At 35.2% G+C, this 24908-nt stretch overlaps 1 long non-coding RNA gene across 1 annotated transcript in view; it reads right to left on the bottom strand.

Moving 5' to 3' along the window:
* Nucleotides 1–1659: 1659 nt before the first annotated feature.
* Nucleotides 1660–24908, bottom strand: part of LOC148779224 (uncharacterized) — a 44602-nt gene continuing 21353 nt past the window's right edge. The window contains exons 2-3 of the long non-coding RNA XR_016048201.1: nt 17073–17185; nt 1660–1917 (exon numbers count right to left, since the gene is read on the bottom strand). This is a non-coding gene — a long non-coding RNA (uncharacterized LOC148779224). The remainder of the gene's footprint in view (nt 1918–17072; nt 17186–24908) is intronic.

The following is a 24908-nucleotide window of genomic DNA, read 5'->3' as shown; positions in this document are numbered from 1 at the left end:
TCATGGCATCACCATGCCTTTCCATGGCAGGACAAACAGTGCGATGTCCTAATTTTTTTTTTTTCTAAAAACAATTTTTCCCATCCCTACGCTAGGCATGGATTTCCCATCATGCCTTTCCATGGCACGACATACTAGGACTGCGGTATCCTGTTTTTCTTTTCTTTTTCAAAAATCATTTTTATTTTTCCTATGACTACATAGGCATGGATTTCCCATGAGGAGACTACTCATGTCCTCCTGTCAGATTCTTTTTTCTTTAAATCTCATTTTCTGAAAACTTTTGTAAAAATACGACATCAAGAGCTCTCCAATTTTGTTTTCCCATTTATATATTTTTTTAAATCTCCAGCTTCTTTTTCGAAGAACATCACATTTTAAAAAAAAAATATTTCCTTTTTTTTCATATTATTTCCTTTTTTTTTCATTTCAAATCATCTACCATTTTAATCAGCTTTTCTTTCCTTTTTTTTTTAGTTCTTTTCAAAATCACTTTTTTTTTTTGTTTATTTATTTATCAAGAGCCAAACATTGTTTTCATTTTAATTTTCCAATACTCGTAAAATTTACATTTGAAAATTGTAATCAATAGTTGAAAAATATTTGGACTACTTGCTATATGGAATAAAGAAATCGAATAAAGAGATTTAAATATCTATCACCTTTCCCTTGAGGTTTGTCTCTAACCTGCTGTTTTTTTTTGGCAACCTTGGCTCTCCAATACTTATCTTCAACTTGGGCTCTCCATGCTCTCCACAATTATACCTATCTTTCTTTTTTTTTTCTTTCACAACCTGAGCTCTGATACCATGTTGAAATTTTACAGACGCTCTGATACCATGTAAGAAATTTTTTTTTGGAAAGATAAACACGATCGCACAAGATTTTTTGCACAGATCTCATTTCACATATTCATCCACTAGTTACACACAAGTTACATCTACTGGTTGCACATTTCTCATTAAATGATGCCCATATGTAGACATCTACAGTAGTTATGCAACTCTGCGCGACTCACAACCTAATTAGATAACTACCTACAAAGCCTATGTGATTAGAGAACTACCCTACATGATTATATAACTCTAACTACCCATTACCTATAAAGGGAGAGATAACTAATCATGAATAATAACTACCCTCACATCTACTAAGAGAGAGATGAGAAAGACACAACACCACAACTCCTATTATTTTGCATCATTTTCAACAATGGAGACAGTAGTCAGGAGGGGAGCAGCTTCAACTGAAGCAACTGTTTGTAGATTTTGAACATGGAGTTTTCTTTCTTCACTCATTGTTTTTATTCCATGAAATTGTAACATCCCATGTGAATCTTTTACCTTTCCAATAAAAGCTCAAAGGGTCTAATGCTTGATACGTAATGCACCTAGGTAGCAATTCCTTTCCTTGCTCATTTAGCTTGAAAAGTTAATGCAAAAAGAAGTCTGAAAGTTGATGAGAGAGATGTAGAAGATAAGAGGATGGAGGATGTAGAAAATGGCTAGTGGGTAAAAACATTCAGGTAGAGTTCTTAGAGAATGATGAGCATGTCAATGTCGAAACCATACAGGTTGAGTGCTTAGAGAATGATGAGCATGTCAATGTCGAAAACCTGTAAAACCAAGGATTGAAATAACATTATGCTAAGTGCTAGTGTTTTTTTTTTGGTCCTTTTCTTTTATTGTCATGGTCATATGCAAAACTGAACTTCGCTAAGGGAACGCTTTACAGACATGATATCTTTGAAATAATGGACTGTTACCTACGTATAAATTGGAAAAAAGGAAAGGAGAGGTAAGATGTGATTCAATAACATCAACTCATTCTGAATATGAATTAAGTGTACACTCATCCAATCTTCCTATTTTTTGTGTAGGAGAGCATTATTAATGACTTCCCGGCTTAGGGCAGCTACTGAAAAAAAGAAAGAGAGAAAAATAAAAGTTAGAGAAGTTTTAGTTGAATACCGAATTAGAATGTTAAAAATTGAAAGATCAACTGCACATAGAATGCCCTCCTTCCCCAACCACCCCAAAACTCAACAAATGGAGAACAGATATCCGAGATTAATTACCATAGTAAGTTTAAATAGTAAAGGTAATTCACCAAGAGGGCAATGTTAAGGTTTAATTTACTGAAAACAGAAAAGAATTAAGCTATTGAGCTTGAAAGATTATGAGTAAGAATTGTAAGCAGCAAAGATATTACAATTGCCATTTATCTATATACCACACTCTGACTAGAAAAAACTAAAAGAAAAAAAGTGGCTAATGAATAGTGACTTGAATCCAGTAAGGCAAGCACAAGTAAGATGCAAAATATAATTAATGCCAAACGAAAACCAAATTGCCCCAAGGAAAGTAGGAGCTTCAATATCATCAAGAAATTTTATTATCCCATTTAAATGGCGTCTTTCACGGAATTAGCAATTTGTAAATACATGAAGAGGTACATGCACATTTCATTTTATGCTTAAAATTTACTCATATATTCCACATGAAGCAAGCCGTTTTAATCCTCCAATGGCTTCTATGAAAATTTTAGTCCTTCTTGTGCAGGTTTTACATACACAGTCATGTGGATTTAGCAAACAGCACTATGGGAATGGAGTTGGCCTCCACACATTACCCTGAAATGGTTGTGGTTCTCCGCTCTACCTCTACAACCCTTCCCTCTTTTCACCTTATTAATCCATGTATTCTGCTATGGAAACCAGACAGCTTTGCCTTCTACTTCTCGTATAGTGGAGTTAAAAACTGGATGTAATCTTCACTTAAGGAACTATGAGCCAGCTCCTTTGATTGTAACTACCCATGGAAAGCCCTAAATGACGTCGTTTCTATCTATTGTCAAGTTGGATCCAACGATCTACATTGTACTTCAGTTTAAGTAGTGAATTCAATTCTAATATTGTTTTACCTCACTAATTTCTCCACATAAAGTGACCTTGGATGAAATTGAGATAGTGGAGGGGCACCTTATTTACTGCTGCTTTTTAATAGATGATTTTACTCTACTGTGAAGGAAGACAAGCATCAGCCCAGACATTGTAATTACTGTTGTGCATTTCTGATTCCTCCATGCATGCCATTTATGGTTTTTGGAGCCCACGAATTCCCCAAGAATGCTTCAGCATCAAATTTGGAATGTTAGATATGGCTGGCTACCTCAACCTGATAATGATCCTTGGTCCACCTTCAACTGTCATCCCATGCCCCATGTTGGCAATACACTAACATTCGCGTCTCCTCTAGATTTCGACCTTATTCTTTAGTAGAGAGAAACTTCATGATTGGTTCCCTACTTTTGATCTGCGTGCTTCACAGATTTCAATACTGGACTTGGATATTTCAGTACCATGTCTTAGTTCATTAATTATGAGTAATTATTATTCGAGTAACAAAGAGCCATATGGAAGAAATGAGTTCATAAGTCCAGAATTCTCATGGGAAAGAAAAACCTATAGGTCCCGAGAAACCTGGTTCATTTTTCTCTCTTTCCTTTTTTCTTTCTTTTTTCTTATTGAAAATTTGAAGGGTAAGGTTACCCTATCCATGTTTTAATACGTGTAAAATAAGATTTACATATATTGAGCGTTCCTTGAAATGGTACAATTTGATATATCAAATCAAGTGGGAGGAGAGGATAAATATAGTTTCCTAATTCTTCATGCAATTACTAGGTCTTTGTGGTGATGATGATCTATGTTGAATACAATTATTGATTTTTAGCCCTAGCCATGCAGAGTTTCCATTAATACTGCCATTTCCAGGTCTTCCAGGATTATCCAGTGAGCAACTGGTGACATTAAGTTTTGGCCCCCTAATCGAAAAAGCCTCCAGAAAGATTTCAGTTATCAAGCCATCCAGCATCATCCTAAATGGGATAGCTAAATCCTCTACGAGTTTCTTCAGTAGAATGAAAAATCCATCTATAAACTTAGGTTGTTTCTCTCGCAAAATTATGATTATATCCAGGTCACTCCAATTCTAACCCTGATCTTCTATTTAGTAGAAACCTTAAGACATTCAAACAAAGGCAAACAATATGCTTTTTTTAAATTGTTTACTCTAGAATTAACTTAATCCCTTGCTTGGGCTGCAAGAGAAGACCACTATAGTCTCATGAAGGAAGATTCCAAGGCCGAGCTGCTTAGTCCTTCTCTACTACAAAGGAGGAAATGTCAAACTAAATGAAGCCATCATTTTTCCTACATAAGGGTTGAAGAGCCAGCCAAATGAATGAATTCGCATGTGGATTACTTTACTTTTCCAGAGTGTTTCGAACATTTCAAATGGGACTGCATGCTTTCCAACAATCTACCATGCACCTCTCACCCAAAGATTTCCATTTGTATCTAAAATCAAAATTACTTCATCTATCATTCTATTGAGAGGCAGAGGTAAATACATCATATTTTTGTGTATATGAGTGTTGTCTGTAGGAAGATTATATCTAAACTCCATTTTGCAAGTACTCATGTCAAACTCATAGATAGCCAACAATTATAAAGACATTACTATCTCGCACTTTCAACATGGCCCAAACATAGCCCCAAAAGGACATGGTTGGAACTAGTAAAAAATATATAGGGACTTATGGCCTCAATGAGGATATGGCCATTGATAGAGCAGAATGGTGGACAAAAAATTGTGTAGCCACCCCTAAATAGTTGGAAAAAGACTCTGACGATGATATGCTCAACAAGGTGTAAGATGTATTTTAGAACTAGCTAGGGTAAGATTTGAATCTGAAACAATGCGTTGACGTGTGCTTGCAAATGAAAACCTGTAGTGCCTTAATGTTGTCTATTCAGAATTACAAAGATGAGAAAAGAGAAAGTCCACAACCTGAAGTCTACAAGCACCAAAAGCCAATTGTAAGGGACAAACATATAGCTCCACAAACTGAAAACTACAAAATGGATGCATATGATGGAGATTAGGATCATCCAAATATTAAGATGAAGAAGTTATGATTTAATGAATGCGAAAGGATTAATCATATAAAGTACAAAAGGATCTTAAACAAACTCAAGAAGGTTGTCACTCCCTCCATCTTCTCAGAATGCATCAGGTAATACCTTCTCTTTCCTTTTCTCTGAACCAGCAAATTGGACTGTAAACTCTAGGCTTCTTCCCATATGACTAGTAAACTATCATAACCATCTTTCTTCAAAAAATTGCAAATTCTAAGTATTTATCACTTGCCTATCACTCTAATATTCTAGTCCTTAGTGCAGGCCACACATAACTAACTCCACTTCCCTTACAAAATGTTCTAAACATTCCATCTTTTCCACCTAGTTGGGCTATTTTGGGCAGTTGATTATTGTGTAGGGGACATTTAGGAAAGTTTAATGGCAGTTTTGGAAGAAAGTACTAAAATTATTGTAGAGTTGATGATGCAAAACCATGGGGATAGAAAGTTTAACGGTAGTTTTGGAAGAATGTACTAAAATTATTATAGAGTTGATGATGTAAAACAATGGGGATAGCAACTTAGTGAGACATTGGAACTGGTAAGCCAAGTAAAGAATCCATGCTTACATCCTCCAATGAAGATTTTGGAACTGGTAAGGAAGTATAGAGGCTTGTATTTTGAGCATATCCCTTTGAAACTTGGCAAGTTTAGCAATGCCTCCAATAGTGATTCACATCTTGGTGAACTTACCTGCCAATAGTAGTTCTCCTCAACCAAGAAAATGATTTTTTCATGACCAAAGTGCCCACCCAAACCTCTAGCAAGTAGCTCATTAATGTATTCTCACGAAGAGAGAATTTTAGTAAACACAAGCAAACTCTATGAAATTGGAATCCGCCATGGAGTAGGAAGCTCCCATGCTTTCCTTCCTTACAAGAGCCCCAAGCTTCTCCAAAACTGGGGCTAGTGTAACATAGCCCTTTTATTTCTTCAAAGCCAAGGAGATGTACGCTCATAGCGTTTAGCAGCATAACACATCTACTAAGTGCATCCATTACTTGATTAAGTCACCCACTTTTATATTTTAAAACAAAACTGAAATTTTGTAAGAAAGGCACCCACGTAGTATGCCTTAAGCGAAGGCTACTGTGATTGTTAATGTATTGGACTGCCTCATGGTCAGAATTCAAGACACTCCTTTTGAAAGAGATAGTGTTGCCAATCCCTAAGGGCCTGCACAACAATATAAATTGTAAATCATATGTTGAGTAATTTCACCTAGCCTTATTAGGTTTTTCACTAAAGAAGGCTATTGGATGCCCTTCTTGGCAGAGTACTCTACCCAAACCAACTTTTGATGTATCAGAATCTAATTCAAACACCTTATCAAAGTTGCATTGTGCGAGCACAAGCATGGTTGAGAGGTTCTCTTTGACAAGTTGAAAGCTCTTCGCAAAAAATGATGATCATTGGAATTCTCCCTTATTCATGCAATCAATGAAAGGTGCAAAGATGGTGCTAAAATTCTCGATAAATTGCTGATAAAATGAAGCCAATCCATGAAACTTATCATATCATGGATGCTTTGGGGTGTAGGCCATTCTTAGAGAGCCTTCAGTTTACTCTCATCCAACCATACATCTATAGAGGACAAAACAAGCCCTAGGAAAGCTAGGCAATTTGTCGTGAAAGAACACTTTTTAAGATGAATATAAAGTTTTTGAATCCTTAGTGAAGTTGGTTAATACATTCCTTATATGTTCAATTTGCTCTTTTAGGTCATGGCTATACACTATATCATCAAAATAGATGACAATGAATTTCCTAATAAATGGATGAAGAACCTAGTTCATCGCATGCCTGAAAGTACTAGAAGCATTTGTAGGACATAAATGCATACTAAGCCATCATATACACCCTCACGTGTCTTTAAAGAGATTTTCCATTCATCACCCAATTCATTTGAATTTGGTGGTACCCACTTAGGCAAATTTTAGGAAAATCTTGTCCACCACTTCTTGTGAGATAATGCTCTCACCGATTCTTCTATCAATAACAATGATGCACACCTCGCAACATGATTTGCAATGAGTTTTGAGGATGTTTTTTCTGAGCTAATCCTAGTCAAGGTCCACCTTTGGATTGGTTAAAGATCCGTGAATCACTAAGCTCCCTCCAACCTCGTGTCCGATCTCTTCTTGCATAAAGTTTGTCTCATTATCATAGATGGGTTTTACTTTATCATTCACAAACTCTTCCTCTTCTCTTTCTTCCATAATGTTGACACGAGTGTCAACTTGTGGCCGAGGACACTCATTTGCTATGTGTCCAGTTTGAGCATAATTGAAATAAATATGGGACTAGTTAACTTGTCTTGACTGCCTTCCCACTCTGGCCGAGCCAACTTAGCCAGTTGTGGTGGTCTATGGAAGATCTTTGTGTTTCCTCATTTGGGAGTTTCATTTCCGTGTAACACCATGGGAAAGTTTTTCCTCAACTTTCAAAGCCAGTTGATTGGCATCATTGATCTGCCACAACCGGTGCAACTCCAATTTATCACAGATTGGCAATTGCAATCCATCAACATACCTTGAAACTAGTTCCCGGGTTCTTGGATGTCATTTCATATCGTTAGCTTTAAAGACTCTTCAATTTATTCAGTCACACATTTCCTCTCATGGGGAATTTTATTGAATTGTAACATTTGGGTGTAATAGACTGGAATAAATTTATCCTAGAACCTCGATTTCGTTTTTTCCCAAAATGAAATCTTAAGGTTTCGTTTTCATGGATGTGTTTGTTGGACTTTGTCGCACATTGCCAAAGCATACTCACGAAGCCTAGTTCCAACAAACTGACTGCAGTTTTGCTTTGTAATCAAAGTATTTCTTAATGGAACTTACCCAATTAAGAAAATATTCTTGGTGTAGCTAGTCATGAAACTCCTGTAATTCAATTTTGATGTAGCCCTTTACGAGTGAGGGTCTGGTCTCTTGGTCATCCATTTGTCGAAGCTGATTGGCAAATGGATTAATATCTTACTCCTCATTTAAGTAATCATGGCTGAGTTGATGTTCACTGTAAAGTGCCTCCAACTAGTCGTCTCATATGTTACTCACTAGATAGATGCCATGACCACCTCTCCCCCTCTTACAGACATGGAATAGCATGTGCTAATGGAGACAATAGACTGCCAAAGCCTGAACTCAGGCTTTGTTACCAATTGATAAGGCAAAACAATGGCGGGCGACAACTTAGTTAGAGAAGACAACCACAAAGAGAGAATGTAAAGAGAGAAAATTGGTGAGCGTCAAGCCTCACCGCAATGATACAGCCAAATGCTATATTTCAAAATAAAATGACATCATACATAAGTCCCAAAATTGGAATGTACCACCCTTATGTGCTTCTTGTCTTGCTAAAATTCCAATATACATTAAAACCTATCCAATTCCCTTAACATAAGTCCGCAAGTTCATAAGTGTATTCCAACTCCCAATCCTTGGGATTACCTCACCTTGACTATCTCTAACTCCTTTCAAGGCTTTGGAAACCCTCTATTACTCCTTTCAAGGTTTATGTAAACTAGTAGTCCAAGTTTGATTCATGCTTACCATTTTGGCTTACATTAAGAGTTCCATGGTGACAATGTCATGAGGAAGAGAGGAGTGCAAATATGTAATGCATGCATGCAAATTTTTGAATTTGAAATGTGTGTAATCCAAAGTCTTATTGTAAATTCGTCCAAGTATATAAGGTGTATTTCAAGAGAGAAAACATCACTACAAATACGTAGAAAGGGTCTAGAAAGGTATTCAAAGGCCTATACATGTGCTATGTATTTGTCATGTAAGGGTAAAGATATAGAATGAAATTTGGTCTCTTTCTTGTGCATAATTTATATAATCATATACAAAGCTTTATTCCTCCCTCTTTTCAACAAGTGGTATCGACGCCAAGGGCTCAAGAATGGCACTCTCGATCCAAGCCCAATTTACTAAACACAACTATGATAACAGGTATATTCAAGTGATGGTTTTATTGTGATCTCAAGATGCTTGAGATATTTTTGAAAAGGGGTATATCGAACCATCAACCCCTCAAGAAAAAGTAGCCTTAGACTAAAATCCATTGAGTGCACTAACGTCACTGAGTCATGACATCTCCATGAGTGGCACCGACTAGAGTTGTCTTTAAGAGTGACTGAGACTAGAGATGTTCATAGAACAACTCAGATTAGTGAGTTGCCATAAGCAAGGTGTCAGTCATCGACATGATGTGATACTCTTTGAGCAACTTAGGCTCATTGTGTGCACTTCACGGGTCACAAAATAAAAATGAGCCGAGAGCCTAACTCTTCCATGGACACATAGTACCTCTGCACAGATATCAGAATGTGAAGTGTAAAATGCACCTCAAGTGCCCTTGCATCCTAATACAAGCACATTCTCGTGCACATGCATGAGAGCATAATCTTTTTTTTATTCAATAGAAGAGAGTATTTCCAAATTGATGCACCGCTTTTTTTTTCTTCTATCCTCCAATATGAGACAAAAAACTCAATATTTCTCTCTCTGCAATAGTATACTTTACAAATTATAGTTTGAATTAAAATAAATTTGAAAAATGCCCTGTATTTTTAAGTAAAAAATAAAAACAAAAGCAAGTAGCCATATTGAAGATATATTTGTTGTCTTGCCTAAAAGCATGTCCCTACGTGGGGAAAAAGGAGTAATCACATAAGACATTGTTAATGTATCCTCTAATCCAACCTACAGAAGAGGCCAAGTACTTCGTAGTGGAAAGGTAGACTATTACATTTATACTTTTGTAAAATACTTGGTAGTGGTTTAAAATAATATGATTTATTATGATAGATTTTCAAAAAAATTTCCATATAGAGAGAGGTAGTCTCACATTGAAGAATACAAAAAGAAAATTAGATATTTGAATGGGACCACTTGTCAACCTTATGTATATGGAATAAAGGAGAAAGTGTGGAAACATGTGCAAAACACGTGATGCACATGCATGAACACTTGAGACGCAATGTGTACTTCATAGGCTTGTATCGGTGCAAAGGTATTCAAGCCCATCCACATGTTTAGGCACAATATCGTTTTGTTAGTCGTGCAGCATACTTGTATTTCCCGAGTCACGATGGATGGCATGCATGTGGATGTTTTGTCCCATAAAGCTTGGACTGACTAGAAATTAATGGAAACTTGAGCGCATTTATGATTTTATATTTTAGTGCATTAAATAGGTGAGTCTATATCAAGTTCTTATGGTTTCAGGTTCTCTGGAACAACTTAGCAAGATAGATCATTTTACACAACTCGAGCGCATTTATGGCTTTCTATTTAAGTGCATTAAATAGGTGAGTCTGTATCAAGCTCTTATCGTTTCAGCATCTGTGGAACTACTAGACAAGATAGATCATTTTACAAACTAATTTCAATCAGTAGATCGCTAATATAATCTTAAGGTAGCATCTTTGATTGCTTAAAAGAAGCAAGGCCCATACTTTATTTTTCTTCTACAAGCCTCCATGGTCTGAAAGGGGGCCTATCTCAATGCTCAAAATGTATCGTATAATATGAGCAAGTGAAGTGTGTCCTTCTTTTCTGAATAACAATATTCGCAAGCAGATTTCAATATCCAGAAACAAAACCCTTGCCTCTGTGCAAGGGTAGCGTACACACCCGAAAGGGATGCTCAAATTATCTACCCCTGATTCACCCATAGCCTTATTCTAGAAGAATTCTAGACTATTTCTTGAGTGGAACAATGGAAGCATCTACAAGTTCTATTAAAGTGATGAATCAAGAATTTAGCAATCTTAGATTGATTTGATGTAAGAAATTAACAACAGAAATTAGTGTTCTTATTGGCCATGATGAAGGTGGCTTCTGTTAGTACTAATAATTTACTGGAATTAGTACTACCGAGTGAAGATGGGCTGTTGGAATGGCAACAATGGAAGGACCATGATAATTTACAGAAAAGGCACATCCTCAATATCCTCAGGGCTATCATTGGCCTGATCTATGATGTGTATGCATCCTTGTTATGGGCGAGGGATGTCTACAACTTATTGGAGACAAAAAATACTAACGAAGGAATAGGGTGACCAAAGATTTTTAATTTCAAATCATTTGGATTACAGGTTCATGTAAAATAAGCTGACACCAAACCAATGTATGAGTTTCAACTTACCATTATTGAACTTAAAAGTTGTGGAATTATGTTAGACGAATATTCTTAAGGAGGAACTATCATACCAAAGGGACCCCACATCATCGAAAGAGGACTAGAAGAAAGCAAAGCATAAAAAATATGTTTATTTAGTCCAACTTCAACATTCTGTTCGAATTGGGGAAGAGAATAGACTTCGAGAATGGAAAGAAGACTGATTGGATTTTCAGTCCAAGGAAAATCCTTTAGAGTATAAGTCTAAGGACAATGCTCACAATAATAAAAGTCTTTATTTCCCTCACTTTGGAAAGATATCTAAAGACAAAAACAAAAGAAAAGGACTTTGCTTGCTTTGTTGTTAACCCGATCATTCTTTAAATGATTGTTGACACCGAAAAAGGCCTTAAAAGGCCAAAAGCAAGTAAATATCACCAACGAAGAAAATTTATTTGTGATAGTCATTAAAGTGAATGAAATCAACATAAAGGAATCTTGGTGGGTAAGACAACATAAATGTTCCAAATAACTACGACCTCTTAAAGACATATCAGCCAGTAGGTGACGAAGCTCGTTTCAATTATATACTCGAACTATTTCAATGGTGATTGGTTTGCTTAATTAAATTTCAGTTCAGGCAAGGTATTAGTCTTTCAAAATGTACTTAAGAATGAGGATGAATTTGGTATCATGTTACCTATTGAAAAATAGTTATTTTAAGATTGTCATAAGGACTGATACGATGATTTTGACATAAAATATTTGTTGGAAAGGGATACACTTCTAATAGGATGTTCAAGCGTGATGTGAGTTATAAAATAAAAGTTTCCTTTGTTTATATTGTGAGTTCTTTTTTTTTCGTGACATGCTAGATTAAGGCATTTAAATTAAGCTTCCATTACTATCATGGTAAACTTAGGTCTAATTTTTGGAGATCACGATTTAATCTGAAGAAATTGAGGGACAATTATATAAGTAAAATAACAACAGAAGCTTTTCCCAATAGTGGAAAGGAATGCTGCATTACTAGGGCTTGTACAAAATGATATTTATGATCTAAATAATGTACTTATAAGAGGAGGTAAAATATATTTTAGCACATTTATAGATGATTTCTCTTTTTACACTTACATTTATTTAGTATTAAATTAACATGAAGCATTCAAAAATACTTTCAAAGTGAAAGTTGGGAATCAACCAATAAGAAAATTAAAATTCTATCAAGTGATGGGGTTGGAGAATATTTGTCATATAATTTTTCTAATTTTTGTGAAAACAATGGTATCATAAATCAAGTAATTGCTCCTTATACCCCTCAATAAATTGGCTCAAGGTGTGGGAACGTCGAGCCTATGTAAAACTTCTATATTTGAAAATAAATAGATTGAAACCCAGAGGATGCTACCTTTTTTAGAGAAGCCATTATGGTGAAATGGACTCTATATTTGCTTATAAATTGTGAAACTAAGTTCACTTTTCACCTCATTCTAAACCTATAGGCTCTAAGTAGGTATTTAAGAGAAAGTAAAATGTTAATGGATTTATTGATACATATGTCGCAGTGGCAAGAGAACCTATTCTATGGTTGGTTTTAGCTATATCCTATATTAAGTATCTAGTAATACAAAAGAGATGGGGTTGGAGAATATTTGTCAAATAATTTTACTAGTTTTTGTGAAAACAATGGTATTATAAATCAAGTAATTGCTCCTTATACCCCTCAATAAATTGGCTCAAGGTGTGGGAACGTCGAGCCTATGTAAAACTTCTATATTTGAAAATAAATAGATTGAAACCCAGAGGATGCTACCTTTTTTAGAGAAGCCATTACGGTGAAATGTACTCTATATTTGCTTATAAATTGTGAAACTAAGTTCACTTTTCACCTCATTCTAAACCTATAGGCTCTAAATAGGTATTTAAGAGAAAGTAAAATGTTAATGGATTTATTGATACATATGTCCCAGTGGCAAGAGCATCTATTCTATGGTTGGTTTTAGCTATATCCTATATTAAGTATCTAGTAATACAAAAGAGATGGGGTTGGAGACTATTTGTCAAATAATTTTACTAGTTTTTGTGAAAACAATGGTATTATAAATCAAGTAATTGCTCCTTATACCCCTCAATAAATTTGCTCAAGGTGTGGGAAAGTCAGGCCTATGTAAATGGAGAGCATGTAATGGTGTATGTTGTAGAAAATCTAGAATTATTATGCGCAAATGTAACTCCATAAAAAAATTAATTAGAGATGTAGTAGTGGATCTAGAATATGTTTTAGTCAATGGAGAATTTGGCCCTTTCTTTAATAAAAGGCCTTGGAAGGAAAGATATCAGTAAGACATGAAAGAAAATAGAGCTAGTGTCTATAAAGAAACCATCATTTGTGGGAACCTAGCCTACTCTTTTGAATCCTCAAAATTCTAGATCTAGTCTGTTAATAACAAGTTGATTGTATGAGCAGTTGTTCGCTAGTCATAAATTTCATATTATAAGTCCTCATTCTAAACGAATCTATATGGTGGATAAGACTAGTGATGGCCAACATTAAAAAGGAGTACCATTCCTACTGAATAGCTATAATTTTTTAATTTAAAAAGCCACCTTCTTATCTATAAATCTGAGTTTGATTTCCCTATTTCTACACATTTTTTTCATATTAAATTTCATTCCATTGCAACTTTCTCTCTATAAATTAAAGACAACTATGATGCAATTAAGACTAGTTATGTCAATGCCTTAAATAGGTAACTCTATATTAAGATCTTCTGTTTTGCGTATCCCGTGGACTAAAGTGCCCTTTATATCCTTTCTGACACTGATTTTAATCAGTAGGGGGACAATATGGTCTCTAGATAGTGGCTTCACATGTCTAAAAAATAGGCAGATCCATCCTTATATTTATCCCACAAGTCTCCACCCCCATTGCACCCATACCCTTATATTAAGACTGAGGTCTCAATAATTCAGAGTAGGTAACAAGAAAAAATGTATGTCGAAGCTAGAGACAAGAGCATAATCTAAAAGTACAATTCTGCATGTCACACGCAAAAATGATATTGGGAGCTTCAGTAGGAGGTCTGAGTCAACAATTATATTTCCACAAAACTTTATACATATTTCTATTGTTATATTTCCACAAAACTTTATATATATATCTATTGTATTTACATGGAATACATATAACTACAGAAATGATCACTCCCTTACTCCTGAAGTGCATGGTACTAAGGTAAAAGACTGTGTAGGAGCATAACAAGATCCAGAATTTTGGGAGTACAACCTCCTCAACCTAGGCATCAACCTAAAAAAAACAGTACAAAACTAAATCTGTGATCTAAGGAAGTGCATGTATAATATCATCCTACTGGAACATGCTTAAAAGCAAGATTTTTCTTGTTCTTTCTTTGATAGATTTAGCTTCATGTAAATCTAATAATGTCACCTTGCTTTTCCAAACTTACCCATTGTCTTTAATTAAAAGATCACATAATCCTATGAAATTATAAAATCTTTATTATTTTAATAAAATATCCATCCCTTCAAAATTCCCTAAAACGAAGCCCCTTATAGAAAATAAATTTGATATCAACTTCCTTTGGAAGGTTTAATAAATAATTCAATATTTATTTTTTAAAATGATAAAAATTTATAAGTGAGATTAGTCAAAAGAGTACAATTAGAATAATTTTATTTTATGAGATTTTTAGATTCTTTATATGAAAGACACTATGATCCTTATTGACTTTCAAGGAATATGTCACTGACTTCTAAGTGCAAATAATTTATTTGGTTTCAAAAATAATTTGTTTTAACAATATCCATTAAATATTACATAAATAATTTGAAATTAATTCATAAATAATTTAATAAAAATTTTAATATTTTACTTTTCATATAAAAGTTTAACTTTTTGAAAACATTCATAGCAGTATAGTTTTATCTTCTAAGCACAATTTTAAATGTTGGGTTCTTTAATATTTCATTAGTAAGTACAATTTAGTGTAAACAAAATTTTTAACAATTATTTGTTGGAAACTTGAAAATTCAAATTTTCACACCGAAGGTGAGCAGCAATAAAATATATAATTTCTTATTATCAATTCCACCGTAAGTAAAAAATTAGAGCTCACATTTATAAATTAATTTAAATTATAAAATTAATATTAAACTTCTTATGGCCACTATAGTAATGAAAATTTACCTATTCAAAATAACATTTTCAAAATCAACTCTGAGGTGTGATTTGATAAATTTTATTTTAAGTTTTATAATTCTTAGTCAAAGGGAAATGTATAGAATCATGCACGTTTGTAAATATCTATCCATCACTTTACTGGGTCAAATTAGGAGGTACACCCAAAATTGGAACTAAAAAATATTAAGTACTAAACTATATGACTCATTAAATGATTTGACATGAAGACCTGATATATTATAACATGCTGAATGTAGGAATTGTCAGAAGTCTCTTAATATCATGACTTGGAACCTTATATCGTCAATAATTGTAAACAATTGATTATATTGATTTTCATTCTCCGATCAAAATAAAGTTTCCTTTGTGTGTAAACTGATTAGTTTTAAATAAACCTATATTTTTATGAATTAGGTTCCAACTATATAGGCAGATCCATACATACATATGCACGTATTTGTATGTATATTAAGAGAGAGCGAGAGAGAGAGAGATTTTTGGTCAATAATAAATCCTCCTGAGGGTATACTGGCTTTTGTAAAAATAATAATTGTCACCTCCTAGGGGACTCAACGAGAGAGAAAAAGAAAGAAAGAGAAAAATAAAAAAAGCAGGGCTTTAGAGAAAGAATTGATGTGTGCTCTTTTTAGAGAGAAAGAGAAAGAGAAGGGTAAGAATTTGGGTAAGTTCTTTTCCAACTGATTCTATTGTTATAGTTTCTTTGCATGATAATTTACTTGACTCTAAAACCAAATTTCAAAGTAGGTTATTGTGTTATATACAAGTGGGAGAAGCCACAAATTGTTTGTTTCCGTACCACTATGTGTAATTTCAACTTACAAGTACATTTATATAAGGTAAAGTGGTTTAGGCATTATCGGATGCACAACTACATTTGCGTCCCTCGAGGCATCCCACATCCTTCTTAAAAATGGACGTAATACTATAGTCTCTCCAAAAAAAAAAAAGCTAAATCAGTGGTTTAACATTTTATCATTTCTTATTTTTTTAAAAAAAAAATACACACTAATGTTCTTCGTGTTATTTACCAAAAATAAATAAAAATAAATGTTTATCGTGTTAGACCATCTCAAAACTGGATCATGAAGAGGTGCGCTGATCTATAAATGAGTCCTAGGAGTCATAGAAACTGTCTTTTATATAATTACTTATTTAACTTAGGTTCCGTAAAATAAATTTTACAGTAGTGGAGCACGTGAAATATCATGGTGCCACCACAAGAATGACATTATGTTGTTCTAAGCAGTAGTATAGTAAAGAAAAATACTTCTTTACAATAAATTTGACATAAGTTGAGCACATAGCACGAGTCCCATTAAAGCAGTAGTTTAGTTAAGATTAATTTTAAATACCCATATTTTAATAAAAATCAAAGCAAGCAGATTTGTTATACGATGTTAGGTGTCTATTTCATAGAGGAATGGTCAAAAGTTATTTTAAAGGATTTGGGACTACCATCATGCATTTTCATCCGTAGAAATAGATTTTCAAGAACATGTCTAGTCCACAAATTTTCATTAACTTACTTTGAAAAAGAATATAAATCATGGTTAGCTATAGAAAAAACGTGTTTAGAGAGAGAAAAGACAATAGAGTGCTATTGCAATTGGAAAACATGCGTGCAGCCATAGAGCGAAGAGTTAGAAAATGGAATGGTTAGAAATAAAGGATTTATATAAATGACATGAACAAGATGTATTTAGAGAGAGAAAATGCAAAGTTAGAGAGTTACCAAGTGGAAGCCTTGTGGTTTGCTAGTAGTAATAATGTTGTCCTTACCAGTTGGATAACTTCATGTGTTTCATGCCTTGGACATCCTCCCAATGGAATATTGGGTGAAAATTGCTGGAAAAAAAAAAAAAAAGAGGCTATATAGACCACATTATTATCTCGCAATAATAATATTCCACTCAAAATTTGCTATTTTTAAGGGATTTTCAACCCACTCAAAGGGACCCCATCAACAACACATTCAATTTCATTTCCAAGAACTTCATGAAGAGCGAAAAAAAATAGAAAAAACTTAATATTTTAAAATGCCCATTTAAAATTTGAATTAACTTTCTAAATTGTCCTGTTCAGTTTCCACCACTGAGGATCTTTTGGATTTGGATAATGTTTACGCTGCTTTCTTGGGAAATTAGTTCTTGAACATAATGTCCATGCACAGGTTTTGGGGAGATAATATCTCAATTTGAGATCCTGATGTTCAAAGGATTTTCATGAGAGAGGAGCATACATATAACGATCTACTTAATACAAAGACTAATAACATAATAAGCATAAGGAGATGAGATGCCAAAGGCCTTAGCAGAGCTCCTGATACTATTGATGTAATGTGCATCTCAAAACTATGCGAAAAAAGCAGTTTCAGCTGCACAAAGCTTTGCAATAATATGAAAATCTATTGTTGCCTCCAACTATGAAATTTTAAGCTCCAAAAATTGTAACAATCAAGAAGATTTATAAACACTTAAAAATCTTGAAAATGGACGGTCCACGCAATGTGTTACGAGATGAACTAGTTTTAGGACAACAAATCCCTATTTTTCTTTTCTATGAATCTCGAGGTCGAGATGATCAATTTGAGGATTTTCTAGCATAAGAACAACGTTCTCTAGTGGGTTTTTTAGGTACACGTTGTAGATGACACCTTATATAAACCTTCTTTTTTTTTTAACATTACCTTGTTGAGGATTTATGTTTTTTTTAATAAGGTTAAAGGAAAAATACAGATTTCTTTGTAATCAAAGAGAACAGAGAGACATGAGGAAGAGAGCTATTGAAACCATATTCTCCATTGCCAGTAAAGAAGCTCTCATCTCCGGTGGACGTAGGCACATTGCCGAACCACGTATATCTTTGCATTGTGATTGGTTGTCTTGTGTTGTTTCTTTTTTTTTTTTTTTTGGATTACTTTTCGTTTTTACAAATTGGTATCAGAGCTTATCAGCTTATTCCACATTCTGAGGTTTGCTACCACGATGACAAAAAGGGGCTCAAGAGTCAAGTATGATATTGAGAGGTTCAATGGATAGAACAACTTCACTCTTTGGAGACGAAGGATGAAGGATCTTCTGATACAGCAAGGTCTAGCTAAGGCTTTGCTGGAGAAATCAAAGAAACCAGCAAAGATAGACCATGAAGAGTGGCAAGAGATGGCGAAAAAGGCGGCAAACGTGATTCGTCTGAATCTTACAGATGATGCCTTGCATTATGTGGTGGACCTCGAAACTACTCTGGAGGTTTGGACGAAACTCAAGAGTATCTACATGACGAAATCTCTGATGAGCAAGTTGTTCTTGAAGAAGCAGTTGTATTCTCTTCAGATGGATCCGCTTGAACATCTCACCGAGTTCAACCAGATCATAAGCCAGTTAGCAAGCCTTGAGGTCGAAATCGAGGATGAAGACAAGGCCAAACTTTTGTTGGCTTCGCTTCCAGGATCATACGATCACCTGGTTACGACTCTACTGTACAGGATGGACAAAGTCACTGCTACTCTTATGTCAAATGAGACAAGGAAGAAGACTAACAATATTAAATCTCAATGAGAAGGTTTCTTTGGAAAATACAAAAAGAGTCAATCAAATCAAAGGAGGTCTGGAAGCATAAGTCAGTCAAAATCGAAGGGGAATGGCAATGTACTGATGAAGCTAGCATGACTGATAGCTCTAACATAGATGATATGGATCTTCTCTCTATATCTTCAGGTAAGAATCAATTTACTGATTCTTGGATTTTAAATTCTGGATGTTCTTTTCATATGTGCCCAAATAGAAACTGATTCGAAACCTACAAATCATATAGTGGTGGGTCTATTCTAATGGGGAATGATGCGGTCTACAAGACCATTGGAATATGAACTATCAAAATCAATATGTTTGATGGGATAGTACAAATCTTATCATATGTGAGGCATGTCCCACAATTAAGGAAAACATAATATCCTTAAGGGCCCTTGACTAGAATGGTTGCAAGTATACATCAACAGATGAAGTCCTCAAGGTTGTAAGGGTTCTATGGTTGTCATGAAAGGTCCGATTGCTGGGAATCTATACAAGTTGATAGAGAATATAGTTACAGGTGGAGCTTCTGTAACTACAGATGTAGAGTCCAACACAAATGACACAAAATTGCGGCATATGCGTTTAGGGCATATGAGTGAACGAGGTATGATGGAACTTCATAAAATAAAATTGTTGAAGGGTGTCAGAGCCTGTAAACTGGATTTCTGTAAGTACTTTGTTTTCGGTAAATAGTGTAAGATTAGATTCAGAAGTGCAGTTCATACGAGCAAAGATATACTAGACTATGTATACACTGATGTAAGGGGGCCTTCACCAATCAAATCCAATGGTGGGGCAGAATATTTCATTACTTTCATTGACGATTACTCAAGAAAAGTCTGGGTCTACTTCATGAAACACAAAAGTAAAGTATTCACAAAGTTTAAACAATGGAAATCAGAGGTAGAAAGGAAGACAGGAAAGAAACTGAAATGCTTGAGATCAGATAATGGAGGGGAGTACGAGTCTAGAGAATTTCAATAATTGTGTAAAGAATAGGGGATCGTACGTCACTTTACCACACCAGAAACTCCTCAGCAAAATGGTGTGGCTGAGAGGATGAACATGATTCTTCTAGAAAGAGCTCGCAGTATGAGATTGAATGCAGATTTGGAGAAACGTTTCTGGGTAGAAGCAGTTAACATGGCTTGTTTCATCATTAACAGATCACCATCTACAGCTATTGATTGCAAAGTTCCAGAGGATGTATGAATAGAAAAGCAAGTAGATTACTCTATGCTGAGGATCTTCGGATATCCAGCCTATATCCATGTACAGAGTGGGCAATGTTCCAAATTAGACTCTAAGTCTAAGTAGTGCATCTTCTCGGTTTTGAGAAGGGAGTGAAGGGATTCAAGCTTTAGGATCCTACTTCACATAAGGTTGTGCTTAGCAGGGATGTTGATAAATTTCACATGGTGTAGTCAATCAACATGCAAGATGACAAAGTACAAGTACATGAAAGTGATAGAGAAAGATCGATAGTCCAAGTGAAGCTAGAAGAGTCTGAAACATCAGAAGAGATAGAATCATCTAGCAGCATACCAGAACAGCAACAACCACATGGTGAACCCTACAATCTAGTAAAAAATAGGAAAAAGCGTGTTCACAAAGCCCCTGTGAGATACGGCTTTGAGGACATAGTAGTTTTTGCTCTAACAGTTGGTGTTGGGGAAATTGACTCTTTCGAAGATGCTCTAAGTGATGCACAGAATGATAAATGGATGATATCCATGATAGAGGAGATGAAGTCTCTAAAAAAGAACAAGACTTGAAAGCTTGTCAAGAGGCCCAAGGGAAGAAAAGTGATTGGGTGCAAGTGGATCTTTAAGAAAAAATAGGTAGCAACAGAAAAAGAATGTGAAAGATTCAAGGCTAGGCTCGTAGCAAAGGGCTACGCTCAGAATGAGGGAGTTGACTACAATGAAATATTCTCTTTGGTTGTCAAGCACACTTCAATAAGGCTATTACTTACTTTAGTAGTCATGTTTGATTTGGAGCTAGAACAGCTTAATGTGAAAACATCGTTTATTCATGGTGATCTGGAGGAACAAATCTTTATGGAGCAACCTGAAGGCTTTAAGGTGCGTGAAAAGGAAGATCAAGTTTACTTACTCAAGAGATCGCTTTATGGTCTTAACCAATCTCCAAAGCAGTGGTACAAACGCTTTGACTCTTTCATGGTACAGATTGACTATTCAAGAAGTGAGTATGATTGTTATGTTTATTTTGAAGTTTTTGATGATAATTCCCTTATTCTCTTGCTGCTTTATGTTGATGACATGCTCATCGCTGCCAAGAATGCATATGACATAACCTCTCTCAAGTCTATGTTAAGTTCTAAGTTTGATATGAAAGATCTAGGGGCTACTAATAGGATCATTGGTATGGAGATTCATAGAGATAGAAGTGTATGTAAACTCTGGGTAACTCAAAAAATATATGTTGAAAAGGTACCAGAGCGTTTCAATATGGAAAAGGCCAAGTCAGTTAACACTTCATTGGCGAGTCATTTCAAGTTATCTGAATGGTAGTATCCCACTACGGATGAGGAGATAGAGCAGATTTCTCTAATTCTCTATGTTAGCGCAGTCGGAAGCCTCATGTATGTTATAGTTTGTAGCAGGCCGGATTTATCTCATGCTATCAGTGTTGTTAGTCGATACATGAGTAATCTTGGCATGGAGCATTGGAATGCAATCAAGTGGATTTTCAGATATCTAAGCGGGACGTCAAATCTCAGAATTATGTTCAGTTGGAAGAGAAGCTCTACAGAACTGGTGGGATATGTCGATTCCAACTATGCTAGTGATTTAGACAAGCGGAGGTCTACTACAGGGTATGTCTTCACACTAGCAGGTGGATCTATTTCATGTAAAGCAATACTTCAACACACGATTTCCCTGTCTACGACAGAGGCAGAGTACATGACAGCAATTGAGGCTGCAAAGGAGGCGATCTGGTCTACTAGTTTAGCTCGTGAGTTGGGGGTGAAGCAAGAAGGTACTGTGCTTCATTGTAATAGTCAAAGTGTCATAAATCTTGCAAAGAAGCAAGTGTTTCATATAAGGACAAAACACATTTATGTGAGATATTACAAGATCAGAGAGCTTATGTCAGAAGGAATCATTCACTTGAAGAAAATTTATACGAATGATAATCCTGCAGATATACTTACAAAGCCGGTCACTACAGAGAAGTTCAAGCTTTGCTTGGACTTACTTAATGTCACTCATTATTGAGAGTGAGGGACGCACCCCATGGCAGGTGGAGGTGCAGTCACGTACCTTTATGGACATACAGGGATGAAGACATCTTCAGGTTATCTTCAGGGTGGCTCTACAGAATTCAAGCCAATGTGGAGATTGTTGAGGATTGATGTCTTGCATTCTATGGAAATAGATCTGTAAAGGCAGAGTCAAAAGGATGACTCCAGAGGGCCGTTAAAAGCCCGGAAGGTATATATCGTTGCGATGGGGTTTTTTATAAGGTCAATGGAAAAACGCAAATTTCTTTGTAATCGGAGAGAACAGAGAGGCAGATAACAAAGAGGCATAAGGAAGAGATCTATTGTAATCCTACTCTCCATTGCAAGTAAAGAAGCTCTCATCTCTCGTGGACGTGGGCACGTTGTCGGACCACGTACATCTTTGCATTGTGGTTGATTGTCTCTTTCTTTTGTGTTTGTTTCTTCTTTCTTGTTTTTGTAGATTGTTTTTCGTTTCTACAACCTTATATAAACTTTTTTCTTTTGTAGAGTTAGGCCCCAATCCACTACAGACACCAAGATCTTTACGTGTTGATTATATGTTCAACTCAGGCATTGGACTTAGCCCATGCCTAAGCTGAGTACATATTGCTGAATAATCTTCAAGGCCCAAAATTTTTGAAATTATAAAAAAATTTAAAAAGTAAAAATAAAATACAAATATTAAAAGTGAAACACAACTGAAAACAAACTAAATTATCCAAATGTGCTTAAAAAATTAATAAAAATGGATTGAAAAAATATTTACAGAAAAAATCAATAAAAAAGAGGAAAAAGAAAATTAGGGTATATGACAAGAAAAAGTCATTAATTATTGTAAAAAATCTTAAAAAAACAAATACACACCTACAGTAGTGCAACGTTTCTCACTTAACAGAAGGAGGAATTCGGCATAAACGGGATAAAGAGAAAAGAGATAAAGTTGAAGTGAGAATGCTATGGCTAAAAGGGCCATAATAATCATCCTAAACACCCCATGTGAACTACTTTAATACTTTTCTTCACATTGTCTATTTCATTCACATAAATGCAAGTATTTTTTACTATGGACTGCTGCGTATTAACTTTCTTTTCACTTTTTCTCTCTATTTTTGCCCACACTTGTTTTTCTTTCTACATAGATTATTGTTTATACTTGTTATCTTTATATAGATATTCTAAGTACTCACACACCATTTCATGTAGTCATAAAATGATCCACACACCATTACATGCTTACAGAAATTACCAATGCAAATGAATCTCACTAACTATGTTGCATCAATTTCCGACACTCTTCCATGATGGAAAAATCCCTTTCTTGTTGAATTGTTAAAACAAGACCCTCAATAGTATTGCTATGATCTTCAATTTCCTTCTTTGATGCAAAAGTTGTGGCTTAAAGGCTTTTAATGGGTTCCTTCATTTGATAAATCAATAATTCTATTGCAATATTTGTAATTTCTTTTATTATATTCAATTTGAATTATTTCTTCATCTTTTTCCAACCACGATATGGCTAAATCGGTTGTGCTTTGTTCTAACTCATCTTGTTAGAAATAGATGCAAAATAGTTTGTAGGAATGGTTAGTTGCAGGCCGTTTATGCAACTACATGTAATGATGTGTAAGTGGTTCTTATAACCATATGCAATGGTGTATGAGTAGCTTGTGTAACTACTTGAAATGGTTTACAAGTAGTTTCTGACTTTGTGTATGTATAAAGAACTCTACTGTGGGCAAGAACGGAGAGAAAAAAGCGAAAAGAACGCAAGTAGGCAGCATTTCATTGTAAAAAGTACGTGCATTTATGTGAATGAGGTAAACATTGTGAAAGAAGGTGTTGAATAGTTCATGTGACGTATTTAGGAGCATTTCTATGGTCCTTTGGGCCATAGCGTCCTCACTTTATCTTTTTGTCTCTTTATCTTGTTTAGGTTGAATTCCTCCTTGTGTTGAGAGAGAAACCTTTAGGTAGGTGATATTTTAGGTAGTATGAGAATGTGGTACAACAGCAACCTGGCATCGTGTGAAAGATTGGAGAGAGAACAAAAGCAACCTGGCATCGTGTGAAAGATTGGAGAGAGAACAAAAGCAACCTGGCATCGTGTGAAAAATTGGAGCAAGAGCATCGAAGCGATGTCTGTCCAAAGTTCCGGATATCAAAGAGCAAGTTTCGGTGAGGGTAAAAGTAGCAGATTGAGATCTTGTATGAACAGGAGGAGCGTTCCAATAAATCGGGATCGAGATCCCTATTTAACGGGAATGCTTTTCATGTCAAATGGGATCGTGTTACCATATTCATTAGAATCATGCTCCCATCGACAACAGGATCGTGCGCCCATCTAAGAATGATTGTATTCCTATTTGGAAAGGACATAGCTTCATTCAAGGAAGGATCGCGTTCTGTGCATGATTAGTCCACGCTCCTATCGCAGAACTCCACTTTTATAAAAATTTGGCTTAGAAATATAATTATTTTATTTTAAAAATTAATTTTATTTAAGAAGTTTCTTTTAGGATGTTTCGGAAAAATAGGGATGGAGTTTCGAAAATGTAGGGATCCCACTCTTAAAACTCTGGGAGCGGGGATCTAATTTATTCAGGAACGATATCCTAAAATTTAAGGAACGCGTTCCGTGCAGTATCGGGAGCGAGCTTCATTGTAAATGGGATCGAGAATCCTAAAATAGGAGCAAACTCCCAAAAATTAAAGAACGAGTTCCGATTGAGATCTTGGCTATGGAGAGCCA

The sequence above is a fragment of the Amborella trichopoda genome, chromosome 13 (assembly GCF_054954075.1).
Source record: "Amborella trichopoda isolate Santa Cruz 75 chromosome 13, AtrichopodaSantaCruz75HAP2 v2.0, whole genome shotgun sequence".
Taxonomy (NCBI): Eukaryota; Viridiplantae; Streptophyta; class Magnoliopsida; order Amborellales; family Amborellaceae; genus Amborella; species Amborella trichopoda.
This window is presented reverse-complemented; position numbering and strand designations above follow the sequence as displayed.